Source organism: Tenrec ecaudatus, chromosome 15 (genome assembly GCF_050624435.1).
Source record: "Tenrec ecaudatus isolate mTenEca1 chromosome 15, mTenEca1.hap1, whole genome shotgun sequence".
NCBI lineage: Eukaryota > Metazoa > Chordata > Mammalia > Afrosoricida > Tenrecidae > Tenrec > Tenrec ecaudatus.
In genome coordinates, this window is record NC_134544.1 from 12576343 (window position 1) to 12582805 (window position 6463).

At 37.6% G+C, this 6463-nt stretch overlaps 1 non-coding gene across 1 annotated transcript; it reads right to left on the reverse strand.

Moving 5' to 3' along the window:
- Window positions 1–5921: 5921 nt before the first annotated feature.
- On the reverse strand, window positions 5922–6062 carry LOC142428436 (small nucleolar RNA SNORA29). Its single transcript, XR_012780337.1, has one exon. It is a non-coding gene; the product is annotated as a small nucleolar RNA SNORA29 (small nucleolar RNA).
- Window positions 6063–6463: the final 401 nt, after the last annotated feature.

The following is a 6463-nucleotide window of genomic DNA, read 5'->3' on the forward strand; positions in this document are numbered from 1 at the left end:
GCTAGACTTTCTGCTCCCAGAAAGATGTGCAGCTTCAGGAACCAAAGGGTGTAATCTGTCCTATAGGGTCACTATGAGTTGGAATGAACTTAACAGCTGTGAATTTTTTTCTTTATCGTTTGTGTATCATTTTTCTTTCATTTCTACTCATTTCTCTCACTGTCCTTGAAAACACCCGTATGTTTCTTCCCGCCACTTGTCATGACGTGTTCCTGGAATTTTCCTGTCTCAGTTATTTATTAAAAGACTTCTCTCAGTTCATGTAATTCTCTATCCAACTGTTCTTTTTTTTTTAAACATTTTATTAGGGGCTCATACAACTCTTATCACAATCCATACATATACATACATCAATTGTATAAAGCACATCCGCACATTCCCTGCCTCAATCATTCTCAAAGTATTTGCTCTCCACTTAAGCCCTTTGCATCAGGTCCTCTTTTTTTCCCCTCCCTCCCCGCTCGCCCCTCCCTCATGTGCCCTTGGTAATTTATACATTGTTGTTTTGTCATATCTTGCCCTATCCGGAGTCTCCCTTCCCCCCCTTCTCTGCCATCCATCTCCCAAGGAGGAGGTCACATGTGGATCCTTGTAATAAGTTCCCCCTTTCCAACCCACTCACCCTCCACTCTCCCAGCATCGCCCCTCACACCCTTGGTCCTGAAGGTATCATCCACCCTGGATTCCCTGTGCCTCCAGCCCCCATATGCACCTGTGTACGACCTCTGCCCTATCCAGTCCTGCAAGGTAGAATTCAAACCATGGTAGTTGGGGGGAGGAAGCATCCAGGATCTGGGGTAAAGCTGTGTTCTTCATCGGTACTACCTCGCACCCTAATTAACCCATCTCCTCTCCTAAACCCCTCTATGAGGGGAACTCCAGTGGCCGACACTTGGGCCTTGGGTCTCCACTCTGCACTTCCCCTTTCATTCAATAGGGTGTATATATATATATATATATATATATATATATATATATATATATATATATATATACACACACACACACACACATACATACACACACATATACATATATATATCTTTTTTTTGCATGATGCCTTATACCAAGTGTCCTTTCAAACAGAGTCCTGACATGACCTTTCTGTTGGAAACACATGGAAACCCTGCTTTTTAAAGGTTCCTTGTAGCTCATGGCACGTGTCCCTTTGACATTATTTTGCCATAGCTTGTCTGTTCCTCCCTCCAGAGTGGGTTCTTGATTAGAGAAGGGGGTGGGGAAGAACTTCATTGGTTTCATTTACCACGTTTTCAGTGTTTTAAATATCCTGGCATAGTCCACACGTCTTTTTTAGTCTTTGGGGGCATAGTTGCCCAGGAGAAACAGCACTGATGTCTATGTTCCTGGGTTCTGCACCCTGAGGTCTAGGTTTCCCAAGAATGGTCATTCTAGGCAGCTGTGGGCTTTGTAGGTGCAGGAACTTGGAAAGATAGAAGACTTTCAATTTTCTCAGAAATGTCATGGTGCTGGTCACAAGCAAGAGACACAAAGACAGCTGAATTACAGTGTCCACTTCCACATCATCTTGATGCTCAGTTACAGTAACAATAAGGAACTTCAAACTTGTTTGAATCTGGGCTACACAAATTTACTTTTACCCCATACTTCCAGTGGAGGAGAAAAAAGAAGGGATATCAGGATTCTACCTTGTGCTTTTAGGTGGATCCCGGTTATTCCTTGTCATCACAGCAAGTTGAGAATGATCTTCTAGTTTTCCTTTTTTTGACTAAAATGAGAGTGACCTCCAATCAATAGCAAGGATCTATTCCTTCAGCTTTCTGCTTGGATCTTGAGGGGCAGAGTGGCTGAGCAACCACAACATTCCCATTCCTGGAAAAAACTGGAGTCCTAGTGGGTGTACATAGATAAAGGACTTAGCTACCACAAGAAGGTTTCGAGTTCACGTTCAAGCAGAAGTGTCAGGAAATAAATATTATTTTATTTTTAATAGGTTTATTGACATATTTTTGGGGAAATGCTTCACAGACACCCCCACCTGTGGAAATCCTGTTTAGTGATATTTTGTGGAGACAACAAGGACACCTACCTAAAGAAATATCTTGGTCAGCAATCTCTCACCTGCCTACAGATGACCCTTATTACTGGAATTAGGCACATCACACATCCCACCCACAAATATTTCTCCTGTCTTGTCTAATAATGGCTTGCCCATCTGTACAGAGAAGGCCTTTTGACTCAGGTCAGGGTCCCTTTCAGGTGTCCCCCAATACACTTGTCTCCCACTGTGGAGTTTTCTGCCTCTCTTTCCTACTACATCTATTATAGCACATACAGTTCACATATAAAATTCAATAGTGTGATCATAATAAAATGAGCTGCACCATCATTGTAATATATGTTTTAATACAATCTTTAAAAGACTATGAAGTATAGTTCCATCCTGAGTCAACTCCATGATAGGTTGCTTGATTGGTTAGTTGGTAGGCAGGTTGGTTGAGGGAGACTGAGATCCATTTTCTACATATTACTCTGTTCTTCATGATACCCTTGACTTCTCTTTAACTCTTAGGAGTTTGTATTCTTTATTATAAGTTCAGCATCCATCAATTTGGTAAAGAAAATATCATTTATCGCCAATTATGTAACATCAACTTTTCAAGATGTTAGAGATGCAAGAGTAAACCAAACAGGATTCAAATAAGCAAACAAACAAATACCTGGTGCTCTGAGCTTACTCTCCAGTAAGGAAAAAGATGTTTGCTAATACCAGGTCCTAGAACTTCAGGTTAAAAATTTTATGTTAAAAATTTACATGATTCTCTCTATATAAATTGATTGTGGATATTACTTTTCTCACAGAGAGGGATACAGTAACTGGAAAAATCAATATACTGATTTGTTATTGCCATATGAAATAACTGTATGCCTAATGAGACCAAAAAGACTTCAAAAAGAACAGAGAAATAATTATGCCTAGAATTTGTTCCCAGAAATGAAGAGTGGCAATGGACAATTTAAAACACCATGAAAGCAAATAGAATAAAGCTGACTACATTTGAGAAGGAATAAATTGAGGAGAAATGAAATAATGCATATTTTTTTCTGAGAGAAAGCACATTTAAAGCTAATAATAGCCGCTCATTGTGACATTTGTATACAATCCACCTTGTGGAAGCAGGCGTGCTTGGTCCTCTCCAGCAGCAGTGTTCTGTGAGCGCAGCAGCTAGTGAGTGTTCAGGAATGGAGATAGTTAGGTAACTAGTCTCTCATTTCTAATTGAGTGACAGGAAGTTTCCATGGGGGCTACACAAGTGACACAAGTGGGGTGTGTCAATTTAGGATTCTTATGAAATAACACAGCTAGGAATACTGCTGGTAGTCTTTTTTGTGGGGGTAACTACTCATGGGGTGGGGAGATAGAATTGCTATATATTCATATACTTAAAGTTTAGTAATTCTGCGCAGTATTTTTCTAAAATCTTTGCATACCCTTGAAATTAAAATGTAAAATCAGAGGCTGAACAAATTCTAGATTTATTTTATGGTAAATAAATGTATGTATTAAACATATATACCTCTATTCATTTCTTAGTGTGTCATACTTTGATGATGTCCATGCTTCCATGATGCTATGCCATTGACATTTTAGTACCAGGAGTCACATCCAAGGTGAACAGGTTTCCTTGGAACTTCCCAACCAAGACTAGATGAGGAAGAAAGACAAGAATATTCATGTGAGCAACATCGGCCACTGAAAACCTTCCAAGTAGCAGTGGGACATCATGTGGAGGATGAGCCTCAGGCTGAGAGGCACTCAATAGTTGAAGGAAGAAGTGCTGCTTCCTCCAAGGAGAGTTGGTCTTACTGATGTGGATTGAGTAATGCTTTGGAGACCTTAATTTCCTGATGAAATACTATTCAACTGGAGAATAAACAGTTAAAAAAACACCCACAAATAATCAAAACATGGATGGTTCATAGTACGAGTCCAGGAAAAGTGGAAATCACCAAAAACCTAATGGCAAGTGCGAAGGTCAATATCCTCAGCACCAGTCAGTCGAAATGCTCTGCTTTGGACAATATGAATTAGACAAACCCAGGGTTTAGTACGCTAGGAAGGGCCAATTCAACATGAATGGCATCACATTTATCATCAAAAGACAATGTCAGGATATATTTTGAAGTATAATACTGTTTATTATAGAATGATATCTATAGGCTTACAAGAAAGACCAATTAATACAACCTTTATTCAAATGTACCCACTATCTGATAAAGTCAAGGATGAAGTTGAATTATTCTATCAAGTTAGTCAATCTGGAATTGATCAAACATGCAAGTGAATTGGTAATTACTGGTGAGGGGAATGTGAATGTTGAAAATAAATAGAAAGGATCGGTCATTGGAAAATATGGCCCAGGTGAAAGAGACAAAGCTAGAGATCATGTGATAGAATTTTGTAAGTCTGATACTTCTTTACTGCAAATACCTTTGTATCAACAACATAAATGTTGACTATACACATGTACCTCCCTAGATGAAATACATAGGTATCAAACTGACCATGCCTATGGCAAGGGGTTAGGAAGAATTTACATATCATAAGCCCAAACAGAGTTAGAGACCGATGTTGAACAGAGTATCATTTTCTTAGATGCAAGTTATGGTTGAAACTGAAGACATTTAAAATAATCCAGCAAAATGAAATTATAAACTTGAGTGTGTTGCACTTGAATTTAGGGATCATGCTGGGAAAACGTTGATTCATTGAACACTAGTGATGGAATACCTTAGAATGGTCAGGTGACATTAAGAATATAATATTTTAAGAAAACTAAAGGTCACTAAAAAGATTGGAAAGAAACAGAAGAGACTCTGAAACTTGCTCTTGAACATAAAGTAGCTAATAAAATCTAAGAGGTTAAGACAAAATAAAGCATTAGAATGAAATGATTGTAGTGATAAATGGCATGTCTTATTTAATATTTAATTAATTGGAGTGTATGCTATGTGAATTATATGTCAATAAAACTGTTAAAAAAAAGAATTGATCAGATTAAAGCAAGAAGTTCAGGCTGCATGAAAAATTAGCGAAAAGCTGAACTTTAGGTATTCACAGAATACCAATTGAAATTTTCAAAAAACTGATGCAGCACCACTTAATTTGGATGGCAGCTACCTGGCGAGGAATCTGGAAGAGACCCATCCAAATACCTATTGCAAATATCAATGAGTAAAAATAATGCAGAAAACATGAAACAAAGTCATTGACATCACAAGAAAGTAAAAATTTGATCATACAATTAAAAAATTAGTACAACAGTACATCAACAAGGAATTCCAGAAATTCAAGTCAGGTTCGGAGGAGGATGTCAATAAGGGATATAGTCACTGTCATCAGCTATATTTTGGCTGACAACAGAGAATACCAGAAAGGTGCTAATTTGTGTCTCCGTGACTATACAAAGGTATGTGACTGTGTGGATCATAACCAACTGTGGGCAATAATGGGAAGATTAGACATTTCAGAGCACGTCATTGTCCTCATGCATAATTTGTATGTAGACCAAGAAATAATTATTTGAAGAGAACACGAGGAAACTGCTTGGTGTGAAATAAGTAATGGTGTGATTCAGTGTAGGATCCTTCCACTATTTGTGTTCCATCCGTATACTAAGCAATTACTTCAAGTAACTGACTGTATCCATTTGCAGGGTCAACACGTAGACTAAGCCTCTGGTGAATTCACTCTGACCACAGTCCAGAGATGCAAATAGCCTTGGACTCTGAGAGGACATTATAGAAAATTATAGTAGATACAGACAGGATGGAATATAACATCAGATTCAATCCCCTTTTGACCCATATTAAAGTTATATTAGGTTTTTTGTTTTGTTTTTTTAATGTGAAGGGGAAATACACTTGGATTTAATAGTTTTTTTTAAACGTACAGCCATTTCATATAGAAGGAGGACATTAAAATAATCCTCCCTCTTCAGATCATGGCAATGTTAATCTATCCCACAAGCATAACCACTTTAGTCTATTATTAAGATCTGAAGCAATAATCAGATGGGAAAGGATTTAATATTTTATGTTTTCTTTCCAACTAGGGTTTTTCTCCATTTTATATTGTTATTGTTGTTGCTTTTATTCTTTGAGTTTTAGGTGTTTGTTTATGTTTTCAATATTTGAAATCCAGAATGGGTGAATTTACAAACAGTAACTGGATGAATGATTTCTTTGTGTTATGGCAGAGGAGATTGGAGGGGGAATGGGGAGAAAATAACCCAGAGTACAAGAAAGAAAAAAAATTTAAGATTAACTGTAGTAATGATAATACAACTATTTTTGATATGGTTGAACTACTGAATTGAATGATATATGGATTATTTCCCAATAAAACTATTTAGTAAAATAAGAAGAAAGAAGCTGACTGCAGAAGACGAAAGTAATGCCCTGGTTGTTGGCATACTCATTA